This window comes from Canis lupus, chromosome 1, assembly GCF_003254725.2.
Source record: "Canis lupus dingo isolate Sandy chromosome 1, ASM325472v2, whole genome shotgun sequence".
Classification (NCBI taxonomy): Eukaryota; Metazoa; Chordata; class Mammalia; order Carnivora; family Canidae; genus Canis; species Canis lupus.
Genome location: NC_064243.1, coordinates 60597092 through 60618153, shown reverse-complemented (window position 1 = coordinate 60618153; position 21062 = coordinate 60597092). Strand labels below are relative to the sequence as shown.

At 34.6% G+C, this 21062-nt stretch overlaps 1 long non-coding RNA gene across 1 annotated transcript in view; it reads right to left on the bottom strand.

The window, feature by feature from the left end:
- Nucleotides 1-1934: 1934 nt before the first annotated feature.
- Nucleotides 1935-21062, bottom strand: part of LOC112644500 (uncharacterized) — a 62873-nt gene continuing 43745 nt past the window's right edge. Inside the window, exon 3 of the long non-coding RNA XR_003126431.3 lies at nucleotides 1935-2175. This is a non-coding gene — a long non-coding RNA (uncharacterized LOC112644500). The remainder of the gene's footprint in view (nucleotides 2176-21062) is intronic.

Below are 21062 nucleotides of genomic sequence, written 5' to 3'. Positions count from 1 at the left end.
ACCAAACATTCAATGAAGATTTAATACTATCCTCGTAAGACTCTTCTAGAAATTGAAAAGGAGGAAATACTTATAAAGCCATTTCCTGAGGCCAGCATTACCCTGATACCCAAACCAGCAAAAGACACCCCCCAAAAAGAGAACTAGATACCAATATTTCAAATGACTATAGGTGCAAAATTCCTCAACAAAATATTAGCAAGTGAATTCAACAATATATTAAAAGAATCTTACGTTATTATCAGGTGGGATTTATTCCAGAGATACAAGGATGGTTCGATATCCACAAACCAATCAATGCAATGTACCACATTAACAAAGTGAAGGATAAAATTATATGATCATCTCAATAGATGCAGAAGTATTTGACAAAAATCAACAACCGTTTATGTTAAAAACTCAACAGAGTATAGAAAAAATGTACTTCAATGTAATAAAGGCCATATATGACAAGCTCATAGTTAACATCATTCTCAGTGATGAAAAGCTAAAAAGTTTTCCTGTAACAACAGGAATAATACAGGTATGCCCACTCTTTCCACTTTTATTCAACATAATATCGGTAGTCCTAGCTAGAGCCATTAGGCAAGAAGAAATAAAAGACATCCAAATTGGAAAGGAAAAAGTAAAACCATCACTGTTTGTGGACATGAGTTTGTATATACAAAACCCTGAGGACTCCATCAAAAATCTGCTAGAACTAATAAGCAAATTTACTAAAGCTACAGGGTACAAAATCAGTATACAAAAATTTGTTGTATTTCTATGTATTCAGCATTGAAATATTAGAAAGATAAATTAAGAAAACAGTCTCATTTATAATTTCATCAAAAAGGATAAAATACCTGGAAATAAAATCACAATGAGATATCATCTCATACTGGTTAGAATAGCTATTATCAAAAAGATAAGAAATAACAAGGATGATGAGGATGTGGAAAAAGAGAACCCTTGTACACTGTTGGGAATGTATATTGTTGTAGTCACTATGCTAAACAATATGGAGGTTCTCAGAAAAATTAATAGAACTACCATATGACTCATAAATTCCATTTCTGGGAATTTATCCAAAGAAAATGAAAACACTAATTAGAAAAAATACATATATCCCAGTGTTCTTTGCAGGGAATACTACTGAGACATTAAAAAAGAATGAGATCTTGCCATTTGTGACAATATGGATGGACCTTGAGGATATTGTGTTAAGTGAAATATATCAAACAGAGAAAAATAAATACCATATGATTTCATTTATATGTAGATCATAAAAAACAAAGAAAAGAAAAGATACAGGGAACAGATAGATGTTTGCCAGAGGGACAGGTATTAAGGGGTGAGTGTAATGGATACAGGGGTCAAGAGGCATTGAATTTCACATTTAAATTAAATAAGTCATAGGGATGTAGTATACAGCATTTTGGTTAATAATACTCTTGTATATTTGAAAATTCTAAGAGTAAATCTTAGAAGTTTTCATCACTAGAAAAAATATAATGTATGGTGATAGTAATTAGACTTATTACTTTTATCATTTTGCATGTAGACAAATATCAAATCATGTTGTACAGCTGAAAGTGATATAGTGTTATATGTCAGTTATTCCTCAATTAAAAACAGTTTTTAGAGACACCTGGGGGGCTCAGCGATTGAGCGCCTGCCTTTGGCCCAGGGTGTGATCCTGGAGTCCAGGATCAAGTCCCACATTGGGCTCCCTACACGGAGCCTGCTTCTCTCTCTGCTGCCTATGTCTCTGCCCCTCTTTCTCTCTGTGTCTCTCATGAATAAATAAAATCTTTAAAAAAAAACATTTAAAAAAAATTCTGAGCAATAGAAGAAATATAAAAAGTAATAGAAGCATTATTTGATGAAAGGCATTGGATACAAATGATTAGTCACATTTTATTTAAATCTCAAATAACAAATCTAATGCTATATAAATTCTTTAAGACTATAAAGAGAGAAATTGTCAAACTTTTCAGGAAGCTAATGTGACCTTCATGTTTGGATTGCTACATAAGGTTATGCGTCTGTCCATTGCCCAAGAGCAACTTGCCAAAGAAGTGAATTGGGAGGGAGTTGAATACAGCTTTGCATTCTCCCAGGCAAACACCATCTGTGCCATCCAGCAGAACTTATATGAAGATGCCTCAGAAGCCACTTCTTTGAAACTTAAACCTGAGAAAACACAAGAAGCAAACCAAATTCTCTCATGAGTATAGATGTATAAATGCTAATAAAATAATAAAGTTGAAAAGTTGGTGCCTATTAAATGTGTATCAGGCTATGACCAAGATTTTATTTCAGGGTTAAGCAGATGGTATTAGAAACACATAACTCATTTTATTGATAGATAAAAGAAAGATTAAATTTAATTATTTTAATGTAGTGCCAAGTATATTTGATAAAATTTAACATTAAATTCTCATATAAACATTGTTTTCCAAAAATCTGTTTCCTTAACATGAAAAAGCCAAATTGTACTCAAATTTTAAAAGCCCAGTGCATTCCTGTCAAAATCAGAATTCTATTTGATGGTGGATACAATAATGCTATACCTCAGAGTTGAAAAGAGAGAAAATGCTGAAAATATCTAATAAGCATAAATGAAATAAGATGGAAGTAATGAAATCAAGTGTATGTCATTACATTAAATGTGATTATAGAGAATTTTCCTATTATACACACATACACACACTGACACACTTGAATTATTGGCAGTTTGCTGGTATGAAAGACAAGATCTTTGAGTATCAAACTGTATATGATCCAAAGATATTCAGTGCACATCTTAAAGGCTCCATAAATGTTATGCATGCTTCTTTGGTTAAAGGCATATAACCATAAGAGCTTTCAAAATACGTGTGAAATTATGGGCTAATTTATCATTATGATTATTATTAAGATTATTAGTTACCTATATAGAGACATAAGCTCAATACACACCAAGGAAATATTAACACATCTTTCATGTAGATGAGTTATGAATGTAGTATATAATGACCAGGTAGAGACTAATTTTTACTGGCCAGAAAATAATTCCTGAAATATATGTTCTTGCTGGTATGGAAAAAAAATTCCTTAGAAAAGCATTTACGAAGTAAATAATTTATATCATCTTCTTGCCCTATAAAATGCTTGGGAAATTATAGATCAAGCTATTAGGTTTTGAGACAAACTTTTAAAAAGCTAAACCTTGAAACTCTGACATAATGAAAGACCAGTAAGAGATAAAAGGACTGCTGAATTGAGTTTCTCCAACAAAATATTTCAACAAAGCAGAACATATGCTTATGAGATACAAAATTCAGACACTTTTTAAAAATTCTATGATATCAAATTACTTATATGGGTGATTAGTTCATTTCTGATGTAAGCTATGTCTACTCACATTCTCTTAACTACCCCCTTTCATAGGCCTTTCCTTTATAGCACTTCTCACAATTGTAAATTAAGTTTCTGTGAAGTTGTTTTTTCGATGTCTACTTCTCTTACTAGACTTTGAACTTCAAAAGAACATGCTTGGTTTGTGCACCATTCTAATCTAGAAGTTAGCAGAGGGCTTGGTAGAGAATAGTACTCCCTCCATATTGACTGATGGATGAACCAATAAATATATGAACTAGTCAAATCAGTAAATTGAATTGTTAATAATTTTAAATAATTAATTTGATTGCTTCCCAGATAGCCTTCACCCCACCCTTATTTTTTGATAATTGATAAAATAAAGAGATTGCTTCTGTGTTTGTCTCTTCACTAGGACCACAAAATTGCTGGTACCTGGATGGAATAATTTTATATTAAGGCACATGGATGAAGGAAGTGCCTACCTGGTATGTTTAGGCTGGACATTAGTATAATGGCTATAATTATATCTGACAATTGGTTTAAATGGTTATTCTTAAAAAGATCATGAACAATTCATTACAACTAAAGAATAATTAAGTGGATAAATCCATGCTGGAAGGAGAACTATGTAGAAAGGCTATAATTCATATTTAGTGTGGTTCTAATATTTTTTCCAAACCTTCCTCATTAGAATAATGGACCTGTGGTATAAGTGAGCATTTCTTGAAATTTTAGGAGAGAGCCTTCCCTTTTCTTTCATAATTTTACTTTGTTATTCTTCAGTGTTGTACTTCTGAGTTCTGCATTTATCTCTTGCCTAATAGTACCAGAGCTTTTGCACAAATTACAATTCTTTAGTAAATGTTCAAATTTATACACATTAAGTTCTAAGTACATAGTTTTTATTAACTATATTTCTATAACTCTTAGATATCTTCAATCTAAACTGCATAAAAGTGTATGGAAGTCCCCAGTATTCTTTCAAAGGTCCTTGCGACTGGTTACTTGGTTACTCCAGGGATGGTTCTTGTGAATTTTTCTGTGATCTCTTGGCTTGTCTTCATCTGTTCCCTGTTGAAAGGAGCTACAGTGGAAGAATGAAAAGGTTTTATTTCTGCCCTATTCCTTGGCATTTTGGTTAGAATGACGATGATCTGAATATTGCTCTGATTTAAAATATGCCTGGCATTTTGTTTTTATTCAGTTTTGGAAAGGCCAACAGATCAGGAGATGATTGCCGTTATAAAGATGGCTTCTTACTTAGAGTTCCCAGGAGGAGGGGGAATGCCCTGCATGCAGAGCCAATGAGGAAGCAACATTGCTCAGGCACTGTTGAGGCAAAAGGAATGAGGGGAAGTCATTGGTCAGAAACTTTATTGTAGTCTCCATGGGGAGGAGTAAGTGAGGCAAGGTAAGCAGTTTAGCAGGCTTGACTCGGATTGGGTAGTTTGAATAATTTTGACAGTCTCTGGCTTGTTAGGGTGTTCCCTAATTTTCCAGTTTCTGGCCTTGAAGTTACTTAGGGCAGGGGGAATATTGACTTGGTGTATGGGAGGTAAAGAAGATAGTCAGAGGTATGGGCTCTGGATTAGTTTCTTTGCAAATCAAAGGTGTGGCCTTGTGAAGTTGTTTGCTACATCTAAGAATTGAAGGAGTCATGTGAGGGGTAGTCTCTCCCCAGTCAGCAAGGCCCCAGATGCCAGAAAATACAGAAATAAGAAAATATAGTTAATATATGCTCCTTCACTACATTAAAGTAATTGCAAGGTATTCCTGACCTATAAGTCTTTTCCCTGTCACACATATCACTGCCTACTACAATAGTTTTATTAATTATCTCTTAACTCTTTCATGTCAATTACACAATTGGTCTCATGCCCATGACTCAGATACAAGAGATAAAATAATGCAATCATACTGGCTATATACTTTAGGTAGACTGATAAAAAGTTATTTTAAAAATAAAATCTTAAAAAAAACCAAAAGAATTTAAATTATGGCTTCTGTCAGTGTGTATAATCAGAGTCATTTTAGTTCCTCACGACTATAAGAGCTCTGACCTATGGATCTAAAGAGCAAATCCTTCCTCACACTCCTTTGATGAATTCAAATTAAGTGGGATGAATTTAGAACACTTAGCATAGGGTCAGGCTCACATTGGATGCTCAGAAAGGGTTAGTTCCTTTTGGCTTTTCAGCCTAACTACTTTTTTAACATTACAACCCAGACAACATAAATATCTGGCATCCACTTGACAGTTAGTACTCTTTAAAAGATCAGATATTCTGAAAAACAATAACAACAAAAGGTATAGTTTCCTTGATTCTTTTTTTCCTCAATTCTTTTATATATTAACCACTGTAAGCTTTTTAAGAAGATAAAGGTTTCTGCTACTCCAAGAAATAGAGAAATTAAACATTTATATAGGTAAGTTGTTTAGTGCTCTTCAATTTAGATTTAATGTCTATATGCTTATTTACTCACATATAAACAACTCTTAATTTCCTTTTGTATCAATGACTGAATAAATAGATTGTTTATTATCTCCCATGATGCAGCCTTGAAACGTTTTCTTATAAATCACTGAATATTCTAAGGCTGCATGAGTGTGTGTTTTTAGTATCTTAATGTATCTGGAAGTCTGGAAAAAGAAAAAGATATTAAACAATGCCCTCTTTTCCTTTTAATAGCATGGCCACAAATGTTCATTTTGCTGCAGCATCAAAATGATGAATAACTCCTGTACTTAGCCATATATTTGCAGTGGCAAATTAGGAGTCTTTGGATGTGAAAAACCACATTAAGCTTTCTCAAATAAGCTGCCTCAGTCTTTAATTCTAACTCTAATGGAACAACTAGTGTTAGCAATAAGAAGTCACTTCGAAATGATGGTATAAGAATGCTACTCTTCAGTTCGTGATGGGACCTAAGATAAATGGAGTTTTTTAAATCCCCAAACCTCATAACCAAATGCTACTCAAAAGCCAGTTCTCTAGAAAGAATACGCAATGAGGAACACACTCTACCTAGTAAAGGAAGTTATGATTGTCTATATTTTAGTTTAATATTTTAGGAAAATTAGGACAGAATACTAAAATGTATCATATTTGATCCATCATCTGTAATAAAAATTAAATTACATATGAATAGTTTATATCCAATAATTTTATAAATTGTAATCCAATTACAAAAATCTTTGTATATGTTGGTTTTCTCTTGAGTGTCCTTACAAGATAGACTTTGAAGATATTTACTTTCTAAAAAATTGTGAGGATGATATATAAATAACATTAAAAAAATTTTTTTATTTTATTTATTTATGATAGGCACACAGTGAGAGAGAGAGAGAGGCAGAGACATAGGCAGAAGGGAGAAGCAGGCTCCATGGAGCCCAACGTGGGATTCGATCCCGGGTCTCCAGGATCACGCCCTGGGCCAAAGGCAGGCGCTAAACCGCTGCGCCACCCAGGGATCCCTATAAATAACTTTTTATGCACTGCCTCTCTTTTGTCTCTGTCATTCACTCTCTCTTTGCCTTGATTATACAGTAAGTTAATAAAATAGAAACTCTAGTTTGATTTTTCCAGTGAAAATCCAGTTTGTTTCAGTCTTATTTTCATTCCTAATATTGCTTGGCCAGTGATCTTACAGATGACATAATGATGGATTGGGGGGATCCTAGGGTGGCTCAGCGGTTTAGCGCCTGCCTTTGGCCCAGGGTGTGGTCCTAGGGTCCTGGGATTGAGTCCCGCATCGGGCTCCCTGCATGGAGCCTGTTTCTTCCTCTGCCTGTGTCTCTGCCTCTCTCTCTCTCTCTCTCTGTGTGTCTCTCATGAATAAATGAATAAAAATCTTAAAAAAAAAAAAGATAGATTAGGTAAGAGAGTTTGGCTGGAACAAACCACAGGAATTTGAGCTGCAGGAGCCTCTATAATCATTTAGTTGAAGCTCTTATTTTATAGCTGAAAACTTGTGATTAAGAGATGTCATTTATTTAAGAGCATTGAGCTTTTAATGGTGAAACAGTCCTCGTGATTCCAAGTCCAGTGCTCTTTCTATTAAACTTAGTTGTTAATATCATCACTACTTATTCCAAGTGCAGGAGGAAGAATGTTGCTCTATGGCAGTGGGTATAGCTTCAAGGATTGTCTGGGTAATAAGCAAGTGAGGAATTAACATTTCCACATCAGACCCCCATTTTAGGGGAAGCTAGGTGGCTCCAGTATTTGAGCATCTGCGTTTGGCTCCAGTAGTGATCCCAGGGTCCTGGGATCGAGTCCTGCATCGGGCTCCCTCTGGGGAGCCTGCTTCTCCCTCTGCCTGTGTCTCTGCCTTTCTTTCTATGTCTCCATGAATAAATAAATAAAATCTTAAAGAAGTCCCCCATTAAAAAAAAAAAATCTGTGGCTCTATCAGCTTATAGCTGTTTGCGACTATAGGCTGTTCACTGTCTATAACAAATAAATTCAATTATTTGATCAACATGATTAGCCAAATCGTTCTAAAAACTTTAAGGTAGAACAAATTCTTAATTTGACTTATTTTAAAACTTAGCTGTCTTTTGATTTACTTGAATTTGTAAGAAAACATAGTATAAGCTTAGAGATGGTGGAATCTATGAAATTATTTTGCAGTTTTCTAAATCAAGATTTTTTTTTTTCATTTTAACATGAAATGGAAGAGTGACCAGTTGAGATAACTATATTAACAAGATGAACATTAGAAAAGAGCATTGTTTATGCTAGGAAAAAGTTCCAGGGGACACCTGGGTGTCTCAGTTGGTTAAGCATCTGCCTTTGGCTCTGGTCATGATCTCGGAGTCCTGGGATCGAGTTCTACATGAGTTCCCTACTCAATGGGGAGTCTGCTTCTCTCTCTCCCTGCTCATGTTCTCTCTCAGTATCTGTCTCAAACAAAATCTTAAAAAATAAGACAAAAAAATTCTGTACTTTTCCTGTCTCCAAAATTCTAATTAGTTCCTAATTTTTTAATGGTAAGATAAACTAAAACAAAACAAGCACTGGAATTCCAAATAGATGCTGCTACTCTTTAATATTAGATGCAAAAATAGAAAATTTTCAACCATTTAAGTAAAGATCAGTTAGCACTAATGAAATCCAAATCTATAATCCAAATTTTCATTTAATGGTACAGAGTGCTATATAATTCTTTAGAATGTGTTGCCTTCATACTATCAATAAATTATATCATTTGAATATCTTTAAAGATTAATTCAGTATATAGATTTTCATTTTCAATGTGATTTATATCACATATGTACTCTAGGGCTCAACTCCCAAAGCGTCAATTAGAGGAAAAAATATTTTCGTCTTTTCAAAGCATTTTAAGTGTATTAAGTACAGTATTTTTCTGAATGGTACACCACTACTGCCTTGTACTCCTTCTTTCTGCACAATAGAAAAGAGAGACATTTATGATAAATGCAATCAAAGGATTTATTCATTGAGTTACTCCCTGTCTATTTATACTTGCACTTTTGGGGAATGAATAGAATAATTATTCTTTAGAAAATCCTGGTTTATTTTCAGAATTAAAAAATGTATTTTAAAAAATACTTGCAATTACTACTGGGGTATATGCAAAGTTCAGCCACAGAGAGAGAATCCTAAAAAAGCAATCAGCTTTTATTTACAGTTGATAAGGTAAATTTTGATCCACAATGAATATTTTATTCTGTAAACATAAATTAACAAGATATATAACACTATCGTAGAAAAGAAAATCTGAAGGTGTATGCATTGTGCTTTTTTTAAGCCTTAAATATTTACTTATTTTTAGCTGCAATCTTTTCTTGCACCAGAAAAGGAAGAACTCTTTCATCATAAATGTTAAATAGTAAGATGTCCTTGAAAGAGTTTTAATCTTCAGGATATTATAAGTGAGCTCCTTCCATGGTAGTGGTGTTGGAAATAGGGAAAAGAGCAGACAAGAGATGAGGATCTAGATAAATTTTTTATTATGAACAGAAATCCAAATATCTCTTGATAGCAAACTTTGTAGTTGATATGCAGCCAGACCAAGAAATTCAATATAAAACTTCAGACTCAATAAATCTCACACAGTTCATGCTAAATTCCCCTAATTGCCAATGAATAGTACACTCCTGCAAAGAAAACCAGAAAGGTCATGCTAAATTACACAGGCTCATGCTGTTCTGCAAATCCATTGTACCTTGCATCTCTGTCTTGTTGTGTCTGCTGTGCAATTTTCTGAACTTTACTCAACTTTACCACCTACTGGTTATTCAATTCTAATCAATAGAAGCAAATATTCACATAGCCTGACCTTCAGTAAACTGTAAGAAGGCTGGAAGGGCAAGAGAATTCAGAGAAGAAATAAAATAGTGACCATGTCTTGTAAGTCACAGGAATAATTTAATTTTTTGTCTTATTTTAACTGGGGCAGGAGTGAATAAGAATATTAAAGAGAAATTGGCTTTTAAGTTGGGATAATTTATAGTAGAGCCCTGAAAAATGTCCATTAATTCGGTTTTCATGACTCCTTTGCAGTAAGAAGATGTAAACATGTTACAATAGCAAGGCTTCTTAAAAAAAAAAAAAAAAAAAAGCAGGAAGGGATTACTTTCTGCAGTTTGAGGGCAAGAGAAAACCATAAAGAAAATGGCAACAGTTCTTTTTCTTTCAGTCTTAAATTCCTCCCCCACACCAACTCTTTATCTAGAACACCTAAAAAGAATGCCTTGAAAAGTATCTAGATTGATGCCCCTTGACCTTCACAATCCTGAAAATATGCATGCAGCTGTCACCCTCACAAGGTGTGACACTAGGACAGAGGGAAAGAAAGAGATAGGAAAATGGGAGGCAGAAGAAAGAGGCTTTTGTTGGTAAAAGACAAAGTTTGCCCTTGGTTAATTCATTTTCTCTTCAGCTCCTCACCTTTCTTTCCTTATACCATAGCACTCTTTAATCTCTTTTCTTATCTCCCTCAAAACTGGCTACCCCAGAGGCTCTCAAATCAGTCTTTTCAACTTTGTGGTGAATTGGTTAGATTGCTACTCTTTTCAAATTATATTTGCATATTTAAACCTAATATATAATTGTGGCATGCAAGATTTGTTTTCTGTTAAAGGATTTTTAGACATCAATAGACAACTAGAAGAAGGTTTATTATTTGTGATATTGTGCAGCAGTATAAAATTACATACTTTAGAAATAAAACTTACTGAACTCTACATTGATTTACCTTAAACTTTCCTGAAAACATGTAAAACTAACATCTATTTTGATGTAATTGCCACTTGTAATATCAATTAAGGATTTTAAAGATTAGTAATATATTAAAATAAAATGAAATAAAATTTCAGGGTGTTAAAGTTGCTGTTTGAATAGGAGATTTTAGCATCTCTGAAAAGTCTCAATGCTTCTGTATTGCAAAATTTTGTTCACATTCTTTTGGTAAGAGAGGAATAAGGAATGAGAATATTGAATTTCCTGAGTATTATTTTTAAGGACTTTGGAAATTAAAGTTTCAAAAACTATAATTTTTGGTTATCCGAAATTCTAAAGTAAAAGTCTTATAGGCTGTATAAAATTAGGAGTCTTTTAAAGGCATTACATTTTTGCCCTTAACATCACTGTGTCTTCCAGTAGAAAAGTATGTATTATAGAATGTTTTCTAAGAACCTGTGTGATATTTCCAAACTTTTTTTATCATTTAATTACTTTGTTTGTATCATTTAATTTGTAAAAGAGTAAATTTTTTAAAAATGTAACATACTGGAAGGAAAACTATATTCTTTTTTCCCCAAACATTTGTGATTTTATTAGTACTATTGATGTCTGATTCCTGGAATAGTATTCTATTTGCTCGTCTTGTGGAACTTTGTGTTGATTTAAGTAACTTCAGAGAATGACTTTATACAAAAGGACAAAGGTTTCTAACCATAGACTAAAAGCAGAGGCAGTCGGGGCCTAAAAAACTCCTGGTCTGTTATATAGAGGATGATGTAATGCTACATTCACTCAGCAGTTGTAGGGAAGGATCCATGATGTCAGGTAATTGTCATATCCTGGGAAAGTGAACCACTATCGTGTTTTTTTTTTTTTTTTTTTTAAATTTTTTTTATTTATTTATGATAGTCACAGAGAGAGAGAGAGAGAGAGGCAGAGACACAGGCAGAGGGAGAAGCAGGCTCCATGCACCGGGAGCCTGATGTGGGATTCAATCCTGGGTCTCCAGGATCGCGCCCTGGGCCAAAGGCAGGCGCCAAACCGCTGCGCCACCCAGGGATCCCCCACTATTGTGTTTTATAGTGGATTGTAAAAAGAATTAGGCATGGTAATTTAACAAGATCTTTTGACTCCATAGTCACACAGTGAAGTGGTCTGTAACCTACTTGTAGCTGGTAAGGATATGCAGCTGGCTTAAATATGTTTATTATATAGTGATAAGCACTTCAAATTCTTATAAGCTTTTACCCTTACTCCATAGAATGGATTTGTCATATTTATTTTCATTGACTGTTAAGTGGACCCTAAACTGATTAATATCCAGACTTTTTCAAAACTTTGGCAAGATATTCTCTTGAAAGTAAACCCTTCATTAACTTTAGAGATGACAGCTGTGTCCATAATTCTTTAAGCAGATCAGAAATGCTTTTGCAATGCAACAAAAGGTCAAAGACGGAAAGCTTACTTTTAATAGACCATTTCTTTAACCATGACCATTTCTTTGACCATGTTTTTCTCAAAAAGTTTATATTAAAATGCAGTATACCTATTTCTCTCACTTCAGGTATTAATTATTTTGACAAGCAATGGGGAAATGTCAGGAATATGTGAACTGATGAAAACAAAAGCAATGATGTTTCCAAGGATGCACCTGACAGCTCTTAGGGGATCTAGAGAAATGAGAGCAGAATTACAATGATTTCAAGTGTTTTAGTAATACACTCAGGCAATTTAAAGTTGCAAAAACTCATCAGATTTATACTGAATTTAGATCTTTTCTGAATGTATAGTAATTCTGTTTTGTAAATTTTTAATGCTATAAATTCCTATTATGATTTGACTTTCTATTATGAAAAAGTGTATTTAGCATGGATTTATATAATGAAACTTTATATGTAGTAATAACTGTGTCTTGATCTAGTCTATAATATACCTCCCTGGATTACTAAATCTTAGGTTTGGAGAGTTCTGCTAACAGAACTTTTGTAATCTAGTTAATTTTTATAATAGTTCTTTATTTATTATTTGATATCTTTTTCTATCTTAGATTTTTATACTTTGTTTTAATGCTAGAACTAACTAAACTTCCCTTATAGGAAGGTAGATGCTCAAAGCTAAATTATTTGGTTAATCAAAATAAATAAATCAACAACCCTTTAAGAAGCTTGAAAAGGTCATGGGAATTTCTGGGGATCCTTTCATATACAAATTATAGTGGGTTTTTTTCACCTATTTTCCCATTCTGAGATTGAAGCAGTGTCAGATTTCACTATTACTGTTATTATTATAGAGATTTTTGCATTATATAGAAATATTAAAGACTGTTTTAATGCTACCAACCCATCCATATATTTAGATGGATAGAGGATCTTCTATTTTGAAGTTTTAAGAAAGGGAAAACAAAGGCAAATTTATTAACATAGCAGGCAAACAAGTGTCATTAACAATCTGCACATCCTTTTTCCCCGGGGCAGGGTATTCTCAGGTAACAGGAACTCTTCCCTTAGAGGTGGATTGGACTGGCTGCAAAAGAGACTGGCTGTAGAGCAAAAGGTATGAGCTTGCAGAGGTACCCAAACAAGGCAGTAGCAGTAGCAGCAGTAGCTTCAAATCAGAGACTTCCTATAGTGTTCTTTTGTTCCTGTCTGTGAGGGCAAGATCAGCTTCCCACTGCTCCATCTCCCAAAGACTTACTTCTCATTTTCCCTTAAGATCTTTTAAAGAAATGGGTCTATTTATGGATCAAATCACTTTATTACTTAGGGATACAAAATGAATTAAAATTTTAATTCAGGTATAATTAACATATAGTATTTTATTAGTTTCAAAATAGTGATTAACAGTTCCATACATCACCCAGTGCTCATCATAAGTGCCCTCCTTAATCCCCATCACCTTTTTAACCTATTCCTCCACTTCTTTCCCCTCTGATAATTATCACTTTGTTCTCTATAGTTAGGAGTCTGTGTTTTGGTTTTTTTCTCTCTTTCTTTTTTCCTTTGCTTGTTTTTTGTTGTTTCTTAAATTCCACATATGAGTAAAATCATATAGTATTTGTCTTTTTCTGACTAACTTATTTAGCATTATACTCTGTAGCCCTATCCATGTTGTTGCAAATGGCAAAATTTCATTCTTTGTTATGGCTGAATAATATTCCATTGTAAATATATACCACCTCTTCTTTATCCATATTTATCTATAGATAGGCACTTGGGCTGCTTCCATAATTTGGCTGTTGTAACAATGGGGTACATGTATCATTTGAATTACATAGAGATGAGTGTATCTCTTTGAATAAGTGTTTTTGCATTTTTAAAAAGGATTTTATTTGAGAGAGAGAGAGCACATGAGCAGGGGGAGGGGCAGAGGAGAGGGAAAAGCAGACTTCCCTCCCACCCCCCCCATCCCCCCGAGCAGAGAGCCCTATGTGGGGCTCTATTCTAGGACCCTTACATTATGCATGACCTGAGCCAATGGCAGATGCTTAACCAACTGAGCCATACAGGTGCCCCTATTTTTTTTTTTTTTTTTTTTTTTGGTAACTACCCAGTAGTGTGATTATTGGATCATAGGGTAATTCTATTTTTAACTTTTTGAGGAACCTCCATACTGTTTTCCACAGTGTCTACACCAGGTTGCATTCCCACCAACAGTGCATGAAGGTTCCTTTTTCTCCACATGCTTTCTAATTGTTGTTTCTTGTGTTGTTGATTTGGGCATTCTGACAGGTGTGAGGTAATATCTCACTGTAGTTTTGATTTGCATTTCCCTGATGATTAATGATGTTGAGCATCTTCTCATGTGTCTGTTGGCCTTCTGTATGTCTTCTTTTTGAAATGTCTGTTCATGTCTTCTGTCCATTTTTAAATTTATTTATTTATTTATTTATGATAGTCCACACACACAGAGAGAGAGAGAGGCAGAGACACAGGCAGAGGGAGAAGCAGGCTCCATGCACCGGGAGCCCAACGTGGGATTCGATCCCAGGTCTCCAGGATCGCGCCCTGGGCCAAAGGCAGGCGCCAAACCGCTGCGCCACCCAGGGATCCCCTTCTGTCCATTTTTATATTGGATTATTTATTTTGGGGGTGTTGAGTTGTATACATTCTTTATATATGTTGGATACTAACCCTTTATCAGATAAGTCATTTGTAAATATCTTCTCCTATTTTGTAGATTGCTTTTTAGTTTTGTTGGTGTTAGGGACATTACTGCCTGTATGCTTTTCTCAGATTTTTATGATTTCAGGTCCCACATTTAGGTCTTTAATGCATTTTTAGTTTATTTTGGTATATAGTATAAGAAAGTCGTCCAGTTGCATTCTTTTACATGTTGCTGACCAGTTTTTCCAACACCATTTGTTAAAGAGAACATCTTTTTTCCATCGGATATTCTTTCCTGCTTTGTTGAAGATTAATTGGTCACATAATCATGGGTTTATTTCTGGGTCTCCTGTGTTGTTCCATTGATCTCTGTGTCTATTAGGGATACAAAAGTTAAATATTGGGAACCTTAGCATTTTTTAATTCCTAGCACGTGTACCAGAAAAAAATTATCTTTAATTTTCCAAGAGAAGTAAATTTTAAATCAAAATCTATTCAGCAGGACTCTCAATTTTCCCTTTTCTCAAAATGATATAAAATCCCTTTTTAGCCATTAAACACTTACTAGCTATGACTTTTTCTCTGTGCAATTAACATCAGTTGCAAAAACAAAAAAATACTCTAGTAACTTTTGGGCAAGAAAACTAACACAATTCAATTATTGATAAGAGTTAAAGATTCTTAAAACCTTGATGTCACCATCTTTATTAAAAAGAGTGAAACATGATTAATAGTAGCAGAAAATCATTCATGTCTACCAGAAAATTGATCGTGAAAAAATTTTTCAGATAGATACAGTTATCGTCTACATAAAAATATTCATATATGTTTTCGTTGGAAGTAGGAGGAACAAATCTTCCTGGATATCTTGTTTTACCAGTAAGAAAACTTCTCTATTAGCTCCTCCATGTTCTTTTCTAAAGAAAGAAGAGGGAGGGGGTAGATTTTGGGGTAGCCAAACAATGATATCCTCTGCTATATGTAAGGTCAAGTAAAGCAATAATCAAGAATCAGACTCAAGTTACATGTTGAGGTTAAGGACATACAATAAGGAAGTGTAGTCAAGGAGTCCTCATAAAATGGCTAAGCTAAGATTGTCCAAGGGAGAATAGAGATAATCATTCAGAGAGTAGGACAGGAAGTAGGTGGTATTTTCAGAAACAGAATACCAAAATTTAATATCTTTTAGTGCCCAAAGATGACTTCTACCCCATCCCCAGGCCAAAAGTGAAAACATTTTTTGCAAGCCTCTGTTTTCTCTTCAGCTTTATAATAGTTTGCAAATTATTTAAATTATTATAAAAATGGTTTAGTGATACCTATCTTGCTTTCCCAGTTGACTTTTCATTGCAGCACCTTTTAATCAAAGAAGAACTGTAATCTATTATTACTTTACTTATGGTCATTAATTTACTCATTCCATAAACGCTTGTTAAGGACACATTTTGTGCCATGGTTCATGGTGCTAGGTCCTGAGGTTCCGAAGGTGTTCACAGTTAGAAGAGGTAAATATGTAAATTTATAATTGTGGTAGAAAAGAATACATTTTATATTTGCAAAACTTCATGGTGGCAGAGAATTTTCTGGAGAGGTCAGGGGAGGCTTCATAGAAAAAGTGTCTAAATTCAGGTGGTTAAAGTTTGGTAAACAAGATAGGTAGGGTATTTCTGGCAGAGGGAAAGCCTTATAAAGGTATAGAAATCTGAAATAGCATGTCTCATTTAGAGAACTTTATGGTATGATAGCATTTTAGATACAAGATAAGAAATAGGAATCCGGAGAGGCAACTTTTGATCAAATCAGGGTGCATATGATACTACGAAGTATAGTGAATTAAAAGCCATCTTTGGGATTTAAGTATGGGCTGTATTTAAATTGTGGAAATATCACTTTAGTGGCAGTGTGAAAATGGACTAGAGATAAAAAGATATGAAAGAGAAGACCGGTTAGGAGGCAAATACTCTAATACAGAAGAGAAATGATGAGAGTTTAAATTTGGACAGTGGCAGTGAGAAAAGGAAAAAGTTTGTTTGTTTTTTTGAGATTTTATTTATTCATGAAAGAGAGAGCGAGAGAGGCAGAGACAAAGGCAGAGGTAGAAGCAGGCTCCATGTTCCAAGCAGGGATCCTAATGTGGGACTCCATCCTGGGACTGCAGGATCATGCCTGAGGCAAAGGCAGATGCCCAACCACTGAGCTACCCAGGTGTCCCATGGATAAGGGAAAAGTTAAACCAGATGGGACTTGAGGACAAATTGCATTTGAAGAATAAAGGAGAGAGTAAGTCATAATGAGTTCCATGTTCCTTCTTTGGGAGATTGTGAGATAGGTACCATTATCCAGCTAGAATAGATTTTGGATACATTTTAGAAGGAGAATGACAAGCTCAGTTTGCACATACTGAGTTGGAGATGTCTGTGAAACAATCTAGGTGATTTTGCCCATTACTCAGGTGGGTATGTGAACCTTGAGCTTAGGAGAACAGTATAAGCTAGATACAGATTTTATGGTTATTAATATATAGAAGTTAGAAAATAATTGTGCTTATACCCTTTAAGGGGATATAGTGAGATTAAAAGAGAATAAGATTTATGAGGATAAGGACTATATTTGTTTTCCTTGTTGTATGTCAAGGTTGTAGATAAGCACCAGACACATGGTAATCTTTCAACATATGCTTGTTTAAGGAACAAATAGTTAAAGAGAAGTCAGAAAAGGAAGATGGGGAAAAGTAAGACATAAAGGAAGATAATTAGGACAAGTTTAGTGTCATGTATACCCAAGAAGGAGATTCAAGAAAGGACTTGTCAACAGTGTTTAATGCTCCAAAGCGATCACACAAAATACAAATAGTAAAATTAGAACATATGCTGTTCTTCTATACAGAAACCCAAATAATATATTTTATTTTTATTTACAGTCAAAAAAATCTTAGTAGTAGAACGAATGTCAGGCCATGTTTTTGGTAGATGAATTTCTTTTTATTCAACTTCAGATTTTCTTTATAATTCTCTGAAGTACGTATTTATCAGAACCAACAAATGTACATTAAATGATGTTTTGAATGTCGGTTAAATTATATAATCAATAGTAAGATATACAGACACAAATGCATTCTGAGGCCTCAGGAGTGAAAACAAGTATTTTATTTTTTAACATGTTACAGCCTTGTGAATTCTCATATTTCACAGAAAGGCAGCTAAGTGCTCTTATGATATGAAAGCAAATGGAAAAAAATCTTTAGAAACATTAATTCAGGGTAAACTCATGTAAGGTATTGTCAAGTAAAATAAGGAAACTAATTTTGCAGAATAGTTATTCATCTGGGACACTTGGATGACTCAGTTGGGTAAGTGGCTGACTTTCAATTTCAGCCCAGGTCTTGATCTTAGAGTTGTGAATCCAAGCCCTGCACTGGGCTCTACACTGAGTGTGGAGCCTACTTTAAAAAAAAAAAAATGTTCACTCATTTGTTCAACTCATTTACTCAAATATTCACTGAACACCTACTATGTGCTACTGTGTTCTAGGTCATGGGGCTATAGCAGTAAATTAAGCAAATATAGTTCATACCCTCTTAAACCATGTACTTATAGGTGATATTAAAAGTATATAATTAAGAAAAGTTAGTATACAGTATATAACAAGATTTAGTATGTGCCCTTATAGTACCAAAATATATATTTCAATAGTCTTACAGGAATGATATTTTTTAATTGCTTTGAAGAAGTGTAATTTATTCTGAGACTTCAAAAATGAGGAAAGATAGCTTGACATATTGGGGGTGGAGAGGTTTGGAGAGATCATCCTGAATGGAAAGGACAGTATATGCTCCGTTGGGTAAAAAGAAGCCAGCATATTGAGAGAACTGGAAGCAGAAGGTTTTATCTGGAACACCAGAGTGAGGAAAGGAATGTGCCCTTGAAGAGACTGGATAGATGGGACGAGAAGCATCAGGACTATGTTAAGAGTTTGATCTTCATCCTTCATGAAAACCAGTAAATGACTATAAATAGATGAGTGACATGAACAGATGGGAATTCTTTGAAAACTCTTTCTTTGTTTACAGTATTAAAAAAAAATCCACAAAACTGGGAAATGAAAAGTATGCAAAGAAAGCAACTCTCGTACTTAGGATATTATCTTTTATTATTAGGAATTTCTTCATATAAGAATTGGAAATGAGAGACACCCAGGTGGCTCAGTCAGTTAAGCCTTCAACTCCTGATTTCTGCTCACGTCATGATCTCAGTATCCTGGGATCAAGTCTGGCCTCAAGCTCCATGCTGAGCAGGGAGTCTGCTTCTCTGTCTCTCCCTCTCTCTGCCCCTTCTCTCTCTCTCTCTCTCTCTCTCTCTTTCTCTCTCTGTCTAAATAAATACACCTTTAAAAAGAAAGAATCAGAAATGATTAACTTTCTTTTGGGATTCTTGGGAGGATTAAATATGTAAAGTGCTTTACATGGTTTCTGATACATTATGGGGAATGTTAAATTGGCTGTCCATTTACCAGTTTGTTTAACAGTAAGTTAATGCTAACTGACTGACATTGTTAGGAGAGAAAATAGAGGCTTTTCAAGAATATGACTTTCCATTCTGGGAATATCCTTCATCTACCTATTAAGGAAGGAAGCCTGATACTATCACAATGACATCCTTGGGCAGCCCTGGTGGCTCAGTGGTTTAGTGCCGCTTGCAGGGTGTGATCCTGGAGACCCGGGATCGAGTCCTGCGTCGGGTTCCCTTCATGGAGCCTGCTTCTCCCTCTGCCTGTGCCTCTGCCTCTCTCTCTCTCTCTCTCTCTCTCTCTCTCTGTCTCTATGAATAAATAAATAAAATCTTTAAAAAAAACAAACAAACAAAACAATGACATCCTTGATGGGCATTGGCCTACACAGGTACCCAGATCATCCAGGCTAGTACCCTGATCAGAAAGGCCTAAATCTGAAAGACCACCATGAGAAAGTATTGCCTTGGAATATTTGCATTTGGTTTGGGGTTATTTATAATTATCTGCAAGTCCCTTGGGAAATCACATCATATTAAAAATCATCTAAGCACCCTGAGTATCCTGCTTCAGCAAAGGAAACAACTTGAAGCCATACCGGGCCTCACAAAGGAAGTTTTCATTATTTTTATGTCCTAAAAGCCTTGGTTACTTAAAAACAATGTTGATAAAGCAGTTTGTAGCAATTTATAGTTTTGAAGTTTTGTATGATTTTTAAAAGAAAATTTTCTAGTACAGGTGCACATCACATGTTGAAATTTAGGGTTTCTTTTTCAGATTTAAAGTGTACTTAAAGAGGGGTATTATTTGATATACTTGGCAGTAATGGTGCTTGGGAGTGAATGAAAGCCTGCTAAGACTTTGTTAGCTTTCAAATGAGTGTGGGAGCTATGGGACACAGTATCCACTGACTTCTTTTCTGAGGAAATCCTTTTGGCAGAATATCTAAACACTAAACTCCTTAAGAAGTCCTTTTCTAGAAAAAAAGCAACAAGAAGCAGCAGCCATGAGAGTTGTTACATTATTTTAAAACATAGAATTCTTTTCTGAGCAGGCAGTAGTAAGAAAATATTCCAGCCTGGATAGCAATTTATTTTGAAAAAAAAATTTTTTTTAAAGATTGTATTTATTTATTCATGAGAGACAGAGAGAGAGAGAGAGAGAGAGAGAGAGAGAGAGGCAGGCTCCATGTAGGGAGCCCGACATGGGACTAGATCCCAGGTCTCTAGGATCTCACCCTGGGCCTGAAGGCTGCGCTAAACAACTGAGCCACCCGGGCTGCCCTATTTTGAAAATTAATCAAGAAATGGTCATTAGAGCCCATAGGTAGATTATAAGAATTTCAGGAAAAGTGCTCCTTCCGTAATTCTCCAGGCTTGTGATGCTGTGAGTTGATATTTTTGTTTCACTTACTGGTTTGTTCTAATATAGACGTATCATGCAGTCCTTAGTACTGACCTCAGAATTTGAGTTAATTGAAATTGAACCTAGTGGAAATTGCAAAAATTTCACATACTATGAGGTTTTATACGTCATTGAAAAATCTGGAAAGTAGTTAAAAGAAACAGAGACTAGTAAAGAAAAAGAAATACCATGTTCCTAGAAAGATGACTAAGAAAGGTAATCAGCTAAAGGGATATATTTTTTGAGCATGATAAGTAAAACTGTTTAGATAAAAGAAGATTTGTAGTTTAGCTCTTGAAATCAGGATCCATTAAAAGGAGAAGAGAGAGTTTATTTTATAGGTACTACCTGTCAATTGCATTAATAACACTTTACATTGTTGGAATAATGGAGCGCAGAAGCAAAGATAGAAAGTTACAGATACATTAATTCTTGATTCATTGGCTACCTAGAATCATAGAAATTCAGACACCATTTGCCAACAACAACAATT